The sequence below is a fragment of the Dromaius novaehollandiae genome, chromosome 3 (assembly GCF_036370855.1).
Source record: "Dromaius novaehollandiae isolate bDroNov1 chromosome 3, bDroNov1.hap1, whole genome shotgun sequence".
NCBI classification, from domain to species: Eukaryota; Metazoa; Chordata; class Aves; order Casuariiformes; family Dromaiidae; genus Dromaius; species Dromaius novaehollandiae.
Genome location: NC_088100.1, coordinates 61228865 through 61246107, shown reverse-complemented (window position 1 = coordinate 61246107; position 17243 = coordinate 61228865). Strand labels below are relative to the sequence as shown.

At 40.3% G+C, this 17243-nt stretch overlaps 1 protein-coding gene across 2 annotated transcripts in view; it reads right to left on the bottom strand.

Moving 5' to 3' along the window:
• The window catches only part of TMEM200A (transmembrane protein 200A), a 54371-nt gene extending 39300 nt beyond the window's left edge, over positions 1-15071 (bottom strand). The window contains exons 1-2 of one of the 2 annotated variants that reach the window (XM_064508977.1): positions 14401-15071; positions 8213-8350 (exon numbers count right to left, since the gene is read on the bottom strand). The gene's annotated coding sequence lies outside the window, so the exon portion shown is untranslated. The remainder of the gene's footprint in view (positions 1-8212; positions 8351-14400) is intronic. The other variant, XM_026121071.2, reaches the window with a different exon arrangement.
• Between the last annotated feature and the right edge of the window lie 2172 nt (positions 15072-17243).

The following is a 17243-nucleotide window of genomic DNA, read 5'->3' as shown; positions in this document are numbered from 1 at the left end:
GACTATACTTGTAGCAGCATGAGGTTCTACCCAGGCTAATCAATCCCACTGAGTGTCACATAAATACAGCCATCCATGGTGCCCATATTAGCTCACATACTGAATTTGTTAGGCAAACTCACTGATACTAACCTTATTTGGAATAAATACCGCACTGAAGGCACAGAGCATCTCTGAAATTTTATACCTACTTAAATACATTTGTTCCATTCACTACACTGACCACGCGCAATCTAAATTTTATCCAAGAAGTTGCGTGCTGGGGAACAGCATTCTCCCTTCAGCACCAATTTTCCCAACATCTATTTATCAATGCAGCTGGAGATACTTGCCTAAAATAAACATGTAGCCCATTACGTTTGTCAAAATAATGAGCTTACATTATACATTTCAAAGTAATAGCTTTGATGGAATTTAAATCTCCCTAGAGAAAAACACTATTTAGCTGCAAACATATGACTCTTCCACCAATAAAAACCATGGATATTTTAGGCCAGAAAAGACCTTTGTAGTCTGAATGCTACATACATAACCACAGAAACTCACCTCTAATTTCTGCATCAAGCCTGTAACTTCTCCCTGAGTTAGAGTAGGTATTTTAGAAACATAGTCTTGACTTTAAGTAAAGGAGAGACAACTCAGCTCTTAAAAGCTGCTCTAAGAATTAATTCTTTCCACTGTTAAAATGTATCCAAGTTCAATTGTTATTTTATTTTCAGTTCAAATATTTCAATTTCCAATACACTTTGGCATATTAAAGTGTCTTCTGCCATCAAATTTGGCTCAGGCACCAACATTCACAGAACTCTTTTGCTCAGGGTATATAATACTGATTTGGTTTCGTGTAGAATCTTTCATTCAAAGATCTCAGAAAACCCTTGTGAGTATTTATGAGTGTTAAGCCTCCTATGAAATTATCTCTATTCTGCAGATAAGCAAACTGAGGGAAAAGAAACTGAAGAACACACCCTCCAACGGAAGGAAAATAATATTGGAATTGGATGCCTAGGCATTTTTGGGAAGACAGAATCAGGAAAGCTCTCCGAAGTCACACAGTATTTGTGGCAGAGCCAGTAACAAAACCCTCATCGCCAGGTTCTTATGCCTGTGTTTCTTTAAGACCGCTATGATTGCATATATTATATCTAGATACTGCTGTATTTGGTTTAGGCATACAAGTCTGCATCAACACACCTAAGAAATGCCCTACAAACTTAGTGTATTTCTATTACCTTAACAGTATAAACCATCCAGCATAGGAATGCAGGTCTTTATACTGCTTAAACAACTGGTTGTTCTCAACCCATTTATTACAATGAGACACTTTAAGCCTAGTGAATCACAAACACTGATGCTCATAGAAAGCCCAAATTCACCCTGTCAGCTACTGAAATTCTTACCTGCGGCACAGACAGCAATAACCTCACACAAGCAGTTCAGTATCCAGTGACACCATGCCAGTGGAAGCGTGCATGCTCAGTTATTTCTTTTCACATCTGAACTTGGGAGGAAGTTTTTTCTTTTTCTTTTTTTCTTGGATCACTGAACTTTACTGAGTAGATGAAAGAACAGTTTTTCTTCAAAACAGAGCTATCGGAGCATATTCTGAGGGATGCCTTATTAGGCACCTCTTACCCTCACTTGAATTGGCAGGTCAGGCTATACAAAGTGGCAGAAAATTACAGTGTTTCTCATCCCAGCAGAAGGGATTGAACAACCAGAAAGGAGAAAAAAGTAAATTCTCAGCACATTTATATAACCTTTCCTAATTCTCCCAGTTTATTGCTCAAGCACATTGGGATATAAAGGTTATTGAGATTTTACTATTATTGTTTGAAGTGAGAGATATGGGCTTTCATGAATGGTCGGCTTTTTGCAGAATGAACATCCGACCTTCTGAGATTTACCGGCTTCAGAAATCATTTCATATCTGTGTTGAGTCATTTCATTTAAAAAATATTTATCCTGGACTGAAAGAAACATGTTCCCCATTATGTTCCCCATTAAGAGTTTGAATACCACAAATAAGAAAATTGAAAATGAAAATTTTTAAAATCTTGATTAACCTATCATATGCTTTTGTAACATTATATTAAAATATAACCAAAGAAATTAGATGGAAAAAATCTCTCCTGCTCTCAAAGTTCATTCTAGTCAGACATGTTAGATATATCATTTAGAAATTATCTAACAGACATTTTAAAATCCAAATGATAAACTGTGAGTTTAAGGACTTTAAAACAACAACAAAAAACCCCACTTTAATATGGCTTAGATAAACTACAATGTCTCTTTTGGAGAAAATACATTCCAGAAAGCTTTGGGGGTTTGCAGGATGGCAGCTTATTAACTGAAACTGATTGTCACAGCTTTTAACTAAAACCCTTTTAGCTCCTGTGAGTTGTTTTGCCCTGTCTGTGTAATAAAGGCATGACTTACAGAAAACATCTTTGACATTTTTGGGCCACGTAAATGTCAGCACACTGTATTTGCTAGGTACATGCTAGCTAGTATGCTAGCATACTGAATTAAATCCTAATCTTGTTGAAATAAATGGGAATTCTGCCTTTGATTTCTCTGTGGTCAGGACCTCAACACACTTCCAACAGCAACAGTCAGCAAACTGAAAGTCTCTATTTACAATGTTCTTGAGATTACAGTAGGAAGAGAATTTTTGGCCTGCATCATTGAATTCTTAGTCTGTAATATCTAATCCTCCACCAATTTTATGATATATATTAAAACTCCATTGAAACCAAGGAGTTATACTGATGCAAAATGTGAGCAATGACAGCAGAGAATCCAAGCCCTTATGTCTTTGCTGACTTGCTTAAGTTAAACAGCTTTTGAAAATAATTTTGTAGGAGCCATTCAGTCGGCACAGTTCCTGGCTATGTGAACCCTAAAGAGAAGCTAATCTAAATAGTATTTACTTCCCTAAGCATTTACTTCTCTGATGCAGGAAAAGAGCAAAAGGGGAGAAATCAAGCACAAGAGGAGAGGACGGACCTCCTAGGAGATGGAAAAAGAGGGAAGAGGACATGGTAGGGACACAAAATCCCTCAAGAATTTAGAAGACTATTTCAGAGAGAAATAGAAGTGAGCTGTTACTAGACCTTTCAGGTAACATCATCCCATAAGATTCTCAATGTGGGAATACATACTGGTATCTTGTCTGTATCTGTATGATAAAGGGGTGCCTTGTGTTCACATTATAAAGTAGGGACACAGCATTAAGGTGCTTCTAGTAATATTCATTGGAGCACTGGACACAACCAGGGCCTAGAAATCTACATACAAGGCAAATCCACTACCCCATATTTTGTACACAAAGAGGGGAAACAGTTTCATAAATCATCCGCTCTCCTCCCAAGATAATATTGAAAGAAAAGACAGGTTTTCCTGAGGAAAACAGAAATGACTGTCAGACCAGCAAGAAGAGCCATAGTACATTCAGATAAACATCCAAATTATGCAACACTAGCTTGCCTACATAGCCATGCTTTTTTCCATGCTTCTCTTTCATGAACTATCTGGACAGAAGGGGGAGAGTTTCTGCACTATAAATATGTAGTGTATGTCTTAGCAAAAACAAATAAAACCTATGCTGAGAATGAGCAATAAAAACAGTTTGACAATAAAGTACACTGGAAACTAAAACATAAGCCAAATACAAAATGATTAACATAAGCCATTCATCAGCTTCAGTTTTATCATTCTTCCCAAGCCATGACATTAATTCTTATATTCTTTTGTTTTTTCAGGTGAGAAAATCCAGGATGGATTCTTTGGCTCTTTTTCAGATCTCTGCTGTGGCTCTTATTATGCATTTTTACAGTCTGGTCACCAAGACTGATAGGTCTCCTAAAAAAACCTGTATAAAGTAAGTCATACTTAACAAAGTTTATCCTCTAGCTTTTGCACACAGACAATGAGCTTGTTTAATCCCAGCCCCATGACTTAACATATGATGTGTGTGTCAGTGATTTTAAATACTTTTTAAACCATTTCTATTGTTTTGAACAAATCTTTGGTCTCAAATTTTATTTCTTAAAGAAAATCTCACTCCAGCCAACACAGTTATGAAATGTCTACAGATTCTACCTGATGCATATCTATCACATTCATCTCACTGATGTTCCTGTCTGAGAAGCTGATTTCCTACCAAGATGAGATTTTAGGCACAAGGAATCAGAGAAACCTGCCCAGAACCTCAGCTTCAAGGTTGAGGTCAATCAATCATGTGATGACACACTCTGTTCTTAAAAGCTGATATTCTAACTGCTTTAAGATCTTTAACAAAGATCTTGAAAACCTGATCTTGGTGTCCATGTCAACAACCTCTGCTACTATCCCTTCCTCCTGTCTATCTTCCATATCGTGAACCAGCACATGTGGGCAAAACATCCTGTTAGCACATCACCAAGTACATTACAGTTTAAAAGCTATCTGCAAGGCAGAAGCATGGCCAAAATGCAGGCTGACAAGAAGTAGTACACACAGGCACGTGACCATGCCAAGGGCAATCTTTCAGTGCAAGGAAGCTGTGGATAGAGAAGTCTTTCAGCTGAGTATTTGCAAAGAGTATCAAAAGACACAAATTCTGGGAAAAGAGTACGCACAAAAGCAGACCAGACCCATTCTCTGGGGCCCTTCCAATGCTGTAAAGTCTCTGCTGTCACTGCTGAAGCCTTGACTGTTACAAGTGCCACTTCCTTCTCTGCTAAACTGGTAGCCATGGCAAATGTCAACAGCTGGCCTCATCATTTCCTGTGGATTTACTGAAAGGAGAGAAAGAAAATACACAGGTTTATGATGTTAATGTCACATGTGCTCCTAGTCACATAACATGGTAAGATCCACTTGTCATACTTCCTGCTGTTTAGATGAGAGATATGTCTCCTTAATTCTTGTCTAAGACATTATCTGCAGAAGTGTGGTGCTTGCACATACATAATAATTGCTGTCTGTGGTTGCTGCCTATCGTCTTCTCTACATTTTGTCTTCATAGAACAATGATATTTGCAGTCCAAGAGTTGTCAAGAAATGAACCGTATTTGCCCACATAAATTTTTAAATAAAAAAAGTGTAACAAACTCTGTTAGAGTTTCTGTCAGTTTTCTGTACAGCACAGAGCCACCGAATGTGTGCAACTGCATTGAATCCAGGCAGTTAGGCATAACTCAGTAACAAGATCATTAATATAAAGCAATGGAAGAATCTACACATTAACATTACTAAAACCTCCAAGCAAGAGGTCCAGTCTAAAAACCTCCAAACTCCCAAATGTTAGAAGAGTTTCAGCCACACACCCTTGGGAACATGGGTATTCCCAAACACAGTCTCACTGTGTGAAGGGCAACATCCTCAACTAATTCCAGAGCAAATGACTCATCACAAAAATCTTCCAATCCAAATTTTTCCATAACATCAGCACCCTCTCTGAGGGCCATCACTCTTCCAGACTCAGTTTTTAACCAACCTCTCTCTCTCCATCTGATTTCACAGCTTGCTGCACTGGACGTTCTGTCTTTTCTAATTTATCTTCCCCATTTTCCCTAGTAGATGCTTCTTCGACTGTGCAACAAGAATTACTGGATTAGGAAAAGAAGCCTGGAACTGAATTCTGAAGTCCATCTCCTCAAATATAAGGTCTAACAAAAACTACATATATATAATCTGAGGTCTGTGCTGATATTGGCTTCCCAAGGAATATTAAGCAATGTGTCAGGCCTTATTTTCAAAGCACTCAATATTCTGGGCTGAAAATAACCAAAAGTTTCTTCCTAGGCTCGAACCTGAAAAAGATGACAAGCCTTGTTCAAAATGAAACTTCTTCTAGCAACAATTAAGAATATTCCCACACAAGAAATAAGAGTTTTCTCTGGGACTAGGTCAAAATTCTGGAAGTAATGACTGCAGAAACTACGGATCACATAGATTTTACTCATTTTCTGCTACAGGAGCTCCATTTTTGGACTTTGCCTTCTCTAACATGGAGCAAACACCTACTAATATGTATACTGACAAAAATGGCCACAAAAACAATTGCTAACTATTCTCGAAATTCTTTGGAGAGGGTAAGAAAAACAATGAACTTCATATGTCATGAAGTCACATCACAACACACAATGATAATGCATTTGCGTGCTATGAAGGTAGCCTAAGAACCTTTTACGTTGGTAAAAATATGTAGAAAATATGAACAGAAAGCTATACTACTCTGTCTGGGCTCAGCCCCTCATATTCCAATTCCGATTCTGTGGTAAGTGCACCTCTTTTACAAGAATTAGATATGTATGCAATGGTATCTAGTCGTAATCTGCAGATGCTGCAGGAAAAAAAATCTAACCAAATGATAACATTAACAATATTAAGGACTAAAATGAAAAAGAACCACAGTTTTAGCTCTAATCTGTTTTCCATATTACCATTTCAACTCTAAAGCCAATAACTAAGATAATGCAAAACTACAAACTGGAATTCTGTAAAACACGACATTGCTTGTTCTTAACTAGTAAATGCTTCTGTGTGTAATATTATTGGTATGTATACTGTCTGCATGCTTGGATTGGAAAACAGTAATTTGTATGTTTCTAATATAATATAACCTACTGAACTATATTTCAGCGACATCATGTAGGACCTTGTAGATATTCTACCACGGTCACCAGCTAAAGAGCCAATTCCTAGAATAAAATTGAATTAGTAAAAGAATGGAAATAAACTCAGAATAGGAGTCTGCAAAGTAATTTGAAAATAATTTTCTTTTCTTTCTGGCAAAGCACAAAGCAAATATTTTGTAGGGTCACAAGGGGAGTTTGGGGAAAGCAGTTTGGCAGTGAAGTGACTCTACTGCTCTAAAGTCTGTAAACTATAATAACGGCCAAGCCTTTACTTCCACTGGAGAGTCAGTTAGGTCTCTGGATTTCTATTATTAACATTTGCTAGTGATTTTTGTACCAGGCTACTATTACATTGCCAATAATTTTAACATTAAAGAACTGTCAGCTAGAGATTTACTTTGTGTGTGAGTCTGTAATTGTTTGGTAAATCTCTTGTAATCCATTTGGGAGTATAGTGCTTCAGTACATTCCACCACTGATTCCACATATTTGGTGCAACTAAACAGAATGACCCAAATTCTGGTTACTGTAATACCAAAGTTACCATTGTGATACTGAACTGAAACCGGACATAATAAATGTAATTAAAACAGACTATGGCTGCCAAAGATAACTTTTAATATCTTACTTCTATTTCAATTCCACATCTATCAATACAGTTTTAATAAGATCATTTTGGCTGATAGAAAAAGATTGCAACAAGTGCCAGGGCATAGACCTAGGCTGTGGAAAGCTTACTGTTTTTCTTTTATGTTATTTGAGTGATACCTGGGACATTTGTGGCCATGTCTGCAAGCATCCTCTCAAGCAACTCCCGAGCATGACAGGGGGGCTACTTCAGTCCAGGAAATACTTCTAGTCAGGCACTTCGGATGTGACCATTTCTCGCCAGGAGAGTTTAAAATATGAACATAGCCAGACCATTCCAGCTAGCGTCAGGGCCAGAGAACAGGCCTTTGCCTCATTAGGTTACTAACACTCATATAGCAAAAACATACCAGAAAAAAATCTCTGCAGGTATGGTAGCTAAGTATTCACTTGAACAGAATCAAGTATCTATTATCCACCATTTTGAAGGAACAGTTCCCCTTCCGCTTATTGTGCTTATTAGTCCTCTATGAAACAACAACAGATTAGATAGATCTGTGTAGCGCTAACCTTTGGTTTCAGATTATTAGTTTGTTTGTAAAAGGAAACAATAGCTCACCTAACTTGAAAGTACTTCAGAAGGCAATAAACACACACTTTTATTAGTTTCTATCTTGGTGAGCAAAGTGTACTCCCCAGCTTCCTTTCTTCCTATGTCAGTGTTTGAACTCATTTGTTTACAGGATATCTTCTGTAAGAACTGTTAAACATCATTTTTGCAGGTTGTTGTATTTTGATACACCATAAAGACAAAATAAACCATTTAAAATGCATATCAAGGAGACAAGAATTAATCTCTTCATTTTCCAGAGTCAAAGGATAGGAATATCTGGAAAAAGAAGAATCACTACATATTTGGGTCAGAACGTACAGTTTATTGTTTGAGTTTATATAGTTTAAATCACTGAATGTAATATCATTCAGCTTGAAAAACTTACTGTATCTTTTTTTTCTGCCTTTGTTTTTTCTTTAATGTTTCTCTTCTTTCTTCTTCCTTCTCCCTTCATGTTTTCCCTTCTTCCCTGCCTTCTTCCTTATTCCTCTTTGCCTGTTGTCTGTCATTTAACTTCTCCTTTCTACAGAAATACAACTATACCTCAGGCGAAAACAAGACAACTATTAAATAGACAGTAATTTATAGCAAGAAGTACACACCTGCCAGGTCTAACACATTGTGTCAAGCTTATTCATTTGACTCTCACCTCAAACAACCCTACTGTGATATCCATGTCTCAAGGACAGCACAGTTCTAGAAAGCATCTCTTCTTCTCAGTCCAGCAGGCTGCCTGATACCTTGTAAACTAAGGGCACCCAGCACAAGATCATGCAAAAAACAGAAGCTGAAAACGCTAAATTGTGCACATCTTGTGGTACAGCCTCGTGTGTGCTCCAAGGAGCACTTCCATAGGGAAGCTCCTTAGCTGCAGCAACATGGTGCCCCAACACGCGACACCATTCCCAGCCTTCTCCGTGACATAACACATCAGATGTACATCTCATTACAGCATCAACACATGATGTATTTCATATCTGAGCATGAGAAAAGGATAGACAGATAGACTGTGTGTGTGCGCATGTGTGTCTCTCTGTGCAGAGAAAAGTAATGGGATCAAGTCAATCACTAGGCTAGTATACTCTTGCCTAAAAATCCTGCAAACTTGCATGAGGCAGAGCAAATATTACCACTACGAAGTAGTTCTTGATTATGAATTTTCCAGTGCATGGGAAGATGGCTTAATATCCTACTAAAAAGGTTTACAGCTATTCATTTATCTGCAGTTTCTCACACACTGAATCCTAACAAATCATAAATAGATGCTTTTTGACAATAGCATACAAAAAGTTAGTAACTGGAACTTTTTTTTATTATAACGTACCTTTTGGTATATTTCTTACATACTTTGATACATGATGCCCTTGTTGTGTTGTATTACACAAAGCAGGAGAGAGAAAACTCCATTGTTTTGGGCTGCAATTTTATACGTTCAACTAGATGGATGGGAAAGTTAATGGTACAAGTAATGGCACTTTTTTTAATTCAACATTTAGCAAAGTATAAGTGATAATATTAATTGGATCCAAGTTTGTTCTTCAACAATAGGCAACTGATTACAGATAAGCAGAACCATTTATTCAAAGGCATTGAGATGGAAAATGGAAGAAAAATCAAATTCTATTAATATTATCACTATCGCACCCGATTCAATAGACTAAGTGAAGTTTTTTTAATTGCCTCCTAATTAATCTGCTTTGATGGTGGTTTAAATTGTCAAAAATTAAAATGACATTCGGAATTCCCTTTAGCGGAAGAAAGTATTGTGACTATCATTGTGAAGCTCTAAAAAGCTTGTTTTGATTTCATATCCACTCTCTGAGCTAGTGCAACAGATCCCAGCATACGTCACAGGCATCAAAGCACAAACCTCTGCTACTTCGAGTTAAAGAATTAAGTGCCACTAATTAATTTCTAGGAGTAATAGGCTATTAACGCTCAAACTATCAACCCTTCGGTGGAAATGCCCTCCCTACTTTACAGACAGAATGACTTCGTGGAAAGATGCAGCTTCTACAAGCTCAAATTGTAAAGCTTTTTATTGATGGATGTCAGAACGGTAGCACTAGCATGCTCAGCCAGCAAATGTGTTTGTGAAATAAGCTAAGATAAAAAGCAAATTCATATAAAAAGATTTTTCTATTCTTTGTCACTACTTTTGTGTAGTGCAACTTGTTGCAATGAAAAGTGACTTAAATTATATTTTACATCTTTGATTTTTAAAACCTGCTTAGTACATCTGAAGTTGAAGAGATGAAATCATGATTTCTCTGATTCAGTGAAAGTTTCAGCATTTAGCTAGAGTTAGAGCATCATTTAGCTAGAGTTAGATTTAGAGTTACAATTAAAAAACAATGCAGAAAAGTATGTCCATGGTTTCTACTTAATTTGAGGAAAATGGTCATACTCCCAATGAAGGGAACAACTGACTAAAATTCCAGTGGGATATAAATAATAGTGAAATATTGATATAAACAGATACAAGACAGTAAACTGACAGCTGTCTTGTGGTCCCCATAAGAATTTTCAAAAACTGAATACAACAAAAGGTCATTCTTTGCTCCATTTTCCACAGGTCTAGTTTAGTACTATGTTTCCTGAACTCTCTGCTACATCATCACATCTCACTGCTGCTGTTCCACAGATGCCTAATTTTGGATAGGTAACTCTGCTCAACTCTGCTCCTCTCTAACAAGTTTTTAGGCACTGGAACACAGAGAAAAGGAAAAATAACTTTCCCCAACATGAAAGAGGGAAGAGCAGAGACTCTGAGAAAAGACATCCTTCTTTCTCCTCTCTTCTGGCCACTGAATTATTTTTAAAAGCACCAAATACTCTTTGCAATATTTCTGCCCTGAATAGACCAAAATAAGAATACTGAGTGATACAAATGTGTTCTGTCACTGGTGCAGATAAAAGGTTACAAATAGTTCTTTGTTACAGGATATCCATCTAATGTGGATAGCTGTGCAAAAAAGGAATACTTAATCTTTAAGGAAAAGTATCCAGGTGAAATCAGGAAGTTTAAATTCTTTAATCCTGTAATAATCTTCTGGTAGGAGAAATTAATCTAATTTATACTAAGAGAGCAATATAATCTGAATATTTTGATACTGAATTCAGCCATCAGATACACTTGAGCTGCTCCCAGAAAGATTCACTTATATGAAAAGGAGTTATGCATATAATCCAGTTACTGAAATCTGTCATGAGGAAATGGTTAATGATGCACTAGAATAATGATCTATTGCTGTACAGCTAGACTGAAGTCCCAATATGGAAGTTTGAAACAGTGCTTATTCTCTCAAATGCCACAAAAGGTGGACACCCAAGAGCTAGTAAAACCAGTGGGTGGGATAACAGCTGTGCGAAACATCTGTTCAGTAGTTTCATTCACTGCTCTTGTCAGCATTTCACCTTTCCATGCAATCTACAATCCAGTTGTTAAGAACCTGAATACCCAAAGATTGTGTGGGTGATGTGTTACTCAATAAGGGAGGAGACTAGAAACATTTCCTTTTAAGTATTCTTGTTTTGCAGCAAAAACAGTCTAATTCAACTACCGTCTGCAAATCCCTTTTATTTCAAGGGGGCTTGGAAAATGTACACTTCTGTTTTAAAATACATATCAGCCTCGTAGAGAGATTTCCAATTCTTAAGCTATTGATTAATATCATTATGAGTTATTTAAAGGCAATCATCCAGGTAGTAGCACAGGAAGTACTACAGAGATTCTGCTGGTAAAGGGGCAGCAAGTATGAACCTCCCGCAATCCTGGTATTAAGGCCATATTCAGAGGTCTTCCTGCATCCTCTGATTGTGCATCAGAGGTCTTCATTACAAGGTCTCTGGAGAACAGACTCAAGCCTTTTTAAGGGCTTCTGTGTAGAACTGTAATATAAACATTGTCATAGGATATTCTACCTGGCCTTCAGCTGCCAGTCTACAAATGTTCAGGTTCTCCTTAGACCTGTTTGCCAGCCTCATGCAGATGTCTCAGACACTGTATGGTGTCTAAACTGGCATAAGATGCCTATGTTTTCATAAATGAATCCTACTTTTAGTGTCTCATCTTGCAGATCGGACAGCGAATTGCAATTCACCCTTTGTTTCAATGTCACAAGGTCAAACACCTTTAAACTAAAAGTAATTGAGCTGTTCATAAAACACAATGGCACCAGATCAAATGTAGAAATCATCACTAGCTGGGATTATCCAAGCTCTTATTTCCATTGCATTCTCCACCACTATCACAGACAAGACTGCCAGCATTCTTGTGTAAAAAATAGGAAACTCTTCATGATGGCAACCTTAGGTTTCACTTTTCTTTTTTTTTTTTTTTTAAACACCATACCTTCGTCTAGTTTCAGGAATTTTAGTTAGACTTTTCACTGGTGAAGGAACTGAACAAGCTACAATAAATAGCAGTCTCCTCTTGCTGTTCCATGTATTAATTTTACTTCTTAAGCAATTTTCACTTCTTATTTCCCTCTTTTGTCCCCAGAGGGGTATGAATGAATCAAGAACATAAGACTACTAAGTTGTGGTTGATGTGAATACCTGTATATGGCACAGGCATTTATCTTGTGTCATATACCCAGCATTGAAGGAAATGGAAGCAGAACACACTGAAACTGAGCTTGGTCCAGCAAAGGTCCAGTAATGCAGTTAAGCCAGTAAACAGTTTCACTAAAGTTAATAGCACTATTATTACATGCAATTAACTCACACCATAGGTGATCATTAGGGATGGAGGTTGAAACTACCTACCTGCTGAAGGGTCAGCATACATTTCAGTGCTTTGCGGGAGCAGGGCTTGCTTAGCCCATAATTTGCAAGATCATAATCAGACAGACCACCTCTTATACTCTGATTACAGAGCTTCCATAAAAATGAAGTTCTGTTCTAATTCCTGTGAGGTTACATTGGGCAAAACCATTTCTATACATGGAATAAAATAATCCTAGTATGCTGAACTCTTACATCATTATTTTTTTTCCAACTTTCATTTGGATAATTCTTGCAATTCAACAAAAGAGCAAAAAGTAAAATGTTTTTATGCCAACAAAATACAAGTTATATATGATTTTTATTTTCCAAATTATTATTTAACATATCTTTTAGCATACACAGCATATCTTTTTTCCCCATAAGGGTGTTTTGCTGTGCTCAAGACAAAAATCTAATTGTAACCCATGATTCAAATTACTAAAAATTGTCTTATAATTACATTCTAACAAGTATTTTGCTAGAAGTACATTTACTGGCAATGCGAGAAGTACATTAAGATGTTCCAAACTTAAAACACTGTCTAGTTTCATTACTAAATAATTCAACTTCCATTCAATGGAAATATAATTTTCTGCTTTAAATGTTTTTCTACTTCCTACAGAGCATTATAGAAACAATTAAAGGAAAAATGCACCAGTTATTTGTTTCTAGATACTTATTTGATTTCCATCACATAGATTGGAAGAGCCATCTACTTTCTACACAGAAATAATAGCAAGTTGCCAGTATTGATCTAGAACCAGGGTAAGCCAGAAAATACAAAAATCTTTGTTAGTAGAGTATGACTGAACAATATAGTCCTTATGTCCCATAAGCATGATAAAGTAGAGGTCCACTACATTACTATGTGTTACTTTGTAGTTTGTTTTACACACAATATATTAAAGGAATGCTTTTGTCTGAATACCTTTGCCTTTAAGCAGTGAAGACACTTTTTTTTATAACCACTGCATAAAATAGGCTAGCAACGGTTAATGACAATTATTCTGAAGTGTCAACTAGCTGTAGGTATTGCAATTCCAGACCCGCAGAACTGCACACATACCAAATTCAAGTGCAAACACTAACAATGGCTGTATTAAAAAGAAATTAGGAGTATCTGCTTTGCACCTAAGCTGCTTGCAGTACTTTTATTTCGGAGTATACCTTACTAGCAAGCTTACGTCTACTCGACTAGTGGTTTATTCGGCAGTGAGTTATGCTTGCATGCAAGGGAGCAGTACATCCTTCTTGTCCATCCCATCTGCCTCTCATCCTTCCAAAGAGTCAACACACCACCATTTTTCCTCAAAGCAAACACAAAGCTTAAGAGAAAAGAAAACAAAAAAAACTGAACTTCTGCGGAAATAGGGGAAAAGAGGAAACTTCCGGGGGGCCGGAGAGGCGAGGGGGGCGAGACTGCGGCCGAGGCAGGACTCCCGGCCAGCGGCAGGCGGGCGACGGCAGCACAGAAAGTATTTCAGACCCGAGACGAGACAAAAGAGGGTGTAGCAGCTGCACGCAGGCAGGCAGCCTCTACACATGCCAACTGGCTCCGCTCGGGAGGCAGAAAGTCTATTTCTGGAAGAAAATAAAAATATACACATCTACACACACACCCCCCTACCTGCCCCTGCCCCGGCCGCCGCGGGCCGCCCGGCCCCCTCCCAAACGCCGCCGTGAGGCCAGGACGCGCCCGCCGCGCCGCGGGCGAGGGGCCCTGCGCTGCACCAGCCGCCGCCCCGGAGGGCAGCGGCAGCCTCGGGCGGCGGGCAGACCCCCGTCCCCCCCGTCCCCGCTTACCTGTGGCGAGGTGCGAGGTCTCAGCCGCTCCTGGGCGGAGGGAGCCACGGGGCTGCGCGGCGCCGGCCGGGCATGGGCGGCGGGCTCAGGCGGTGCCCGGGCAGCGGCGCCCCTCGCCCTTCCCCGGCTCCGTCGGCGGCGAGGCTCGGGCGGAGGGCGGCACGGCGAGGCGGCCGGGGCGGTCACTGCCGGCCGGGGGCGGCCTCCCCCGGCTCGCCCCGAGACGACGGGCGGGTGCCATAGCAGCGGGCTCGGCCGGGAGCTGCGGAGGGGTCACGGGCCGCCAGGCAGCCGCCGAGGGGGGCGTGGGCGCCCGGCGACTCCTCGGCGCAGGAAAACTTTCCCGGCTCGTCGCCGCGGAGCCCCCCGGCCGCGCCGGGCGAAACCCCCGCCTCACGCCCGCTCGCAAAGTTTCGCCCCGAAACCTAACGGCCGCCGCCCGGTCGCCACAGAAACCGCCCCGGGGACGCGGCCCCTGCCCAGCTCGGGGCAGAGGAAGTTTGCCCGCTTCTCCGGGGCAGAACGCGGCGTCGCTCTTCCGCGGCGGCCGCAGCGCCTCCCCGCGCCCACTCTGCCGCCGGCGCTCGGCGGGCGGGAGATTTGTAGGGCGCCCGCCCGCGCCGCTCGGCGCCCGGTCCCGCCCCGGCGCGCTGCGGGGCCGCGGGGCGGGCGCGAAGGAGGAGTCAGCGGAGGGGGAGCCGGGGGCGGTGGCCGCGGGCGCGTCTCGCCAGGGCCCCTCCGGCCAGGACAGCCGCCTGCCGGGGGCTGCGGGCGGCGAGGGGGCGCCGCCTCGGCCCTAGGATGTGGGGCAGCCTCGCTCCCCTCGTGCGAGAGCTAGACGGGAGCCTTGGGAGCGTGCGGTGATTCACCGTAATGATTTTTGCCTCAGAGGCAATTACACTTTTATGATTCAGCTTTTTTTTTTTTTTTTTTTTTTTTTTTTTTTTTTTTTTTGTCTTGTTCCCGTGGCCAGGGACGGCCCCGTGTAGGCTGCTTGCGCCCCGCCGTCGGGCGAGCAAAGGCAGCGGGTGGGCTTGGGGCGGCGGCAGGCTGCTGCCTGCGCGGGAGCTCGCCAAGTTGGTGAGCCGGGCAGATCTTTTGCCAAAAAGAAAAAGAAAAAACACCACGCACTTCTGCCTTGACTTCTGCTATCCGCTGTTGTTACACACACTAAAAGCAGTTAGGATCACTGTGACTGAAAATAAGAGTGCAGAGGATCTATTCCGCCTTTCTATTGCTCTTCATTTTCTTCTCGTTTCTACCTGAAAGATCGGAAAATATTTACCAGAGAATCATTCAGCATTCTTTGGTGTCGTTTAGCGAGTATCCCTTGTTACTGAACACAGCAAAGGTGGCGGAAAAGAATTGGTAGAGAAAATATAACTGTAAAACAGCAACAAAAACAGAAAAGAACTCAGAAGCAAGTTTTGAGTTGGAGGCTGTTTTTATTTCCTTATATAAAATTGGTTAGACTTCAAAGTTGCCATTGCCTTTCATACTACTTATCATCATTTTACTAATATATCACCTAAAAAGACAGAAAAAAATCTGAAATTTGCATTTGCATGTCTGAATTGATCTAAGGTGCTGCTGTCCTTGAGACAGGAGCTATGACTAACATTTTTACAGGATTGTAGTGACTTAGAAGTTTCCATGCCTCTTGCAGTAGGGCTTCAAATCCTAAGTGCCTGCAGTTTCTGTCCATGTGGTTGTGCAGTGCAGAGCATGCTGTCTGGTGTCAGTGAGTATGTTTTAATGATTATATTCCTGCCTGATGGCTGCAGTGGCTTCTCCCTTAAATATATCCTCAGATATCACCTTTTTCTCATAACAAGATGTACATGCCAGTAACCCCAGATAGCAAATAGCAAAAGTAATATTCTTCAGAAGTTTGAACATTGCACTTCCAGCTGTTTAGCACGTTTTGATTCAAGGAGCACAGAATCACTTTCAAGTGGAAGATTTGTGTCTGTTCATTCAGACATTACTAAATTTGTAATTCGATCTATCCAACACGTAACATTTATTTGATACTAGCTAGTGAGAGGCTATTCTGAAGGCAGATGCGCACTTTACTGTCCTCAGAGTTTGTAAAACCCAACTGTGCATCATAGTGGGGATGAAGAAAAGGATGATATATATTCCCACCAAAACCCTGTCATAGTCAATGTCTGTGAAATAAAATTTCAGGAATTTTCTCTGGAATTTGTGGAAAATGTCACCTTGAAGGACATAACTTTGGTAACTTCATCCTCCTGAGCTGTCAGTGGTTCGTGGAATGTGGACCAAGGGCATGGTGTGGACCAGAGCCAGTTTCACCACTGCTTTTGCACTCTCCCTAGAAAGGTAAAATCTTTATGTTCACCACACTTGAAGGAAAGTGATCTGTCCAGTTCTCACTAGAGTGACCTCTGTTCATTTTCTCTGCAACACTTTCTTTTCTAATCATATTGTCATGCTGTAGGATGTTTCTCAGGTACCCTGTGTCCCTTTGGAAGTGCTGGCATTTAAAAGAGGTCCTCAGATGACTTATGCACTCAAATAGCCCCACACAATAAGATCCTAGGAAGGCAACAATCAGAGCCAAAATGGTTTGGGGGATAGAGGAAATAGGCCAGAGGATTCATTTCAGGAGTGCTACTGGATGAGAGGAATCTCTGGAATAGACTTTTGCTTGTGGTTGCTATATGTGCACACAATATATGCTATATGTGCACACATATGCTATACGTGTTGCTATAGGTGCACACAACCCACACTGCTATTGAAATACAGGATTTTATTATTTTTATACATGAGCCATGAGTTATATTTATAAAAATATGCCAACTGCGATTTAAAAA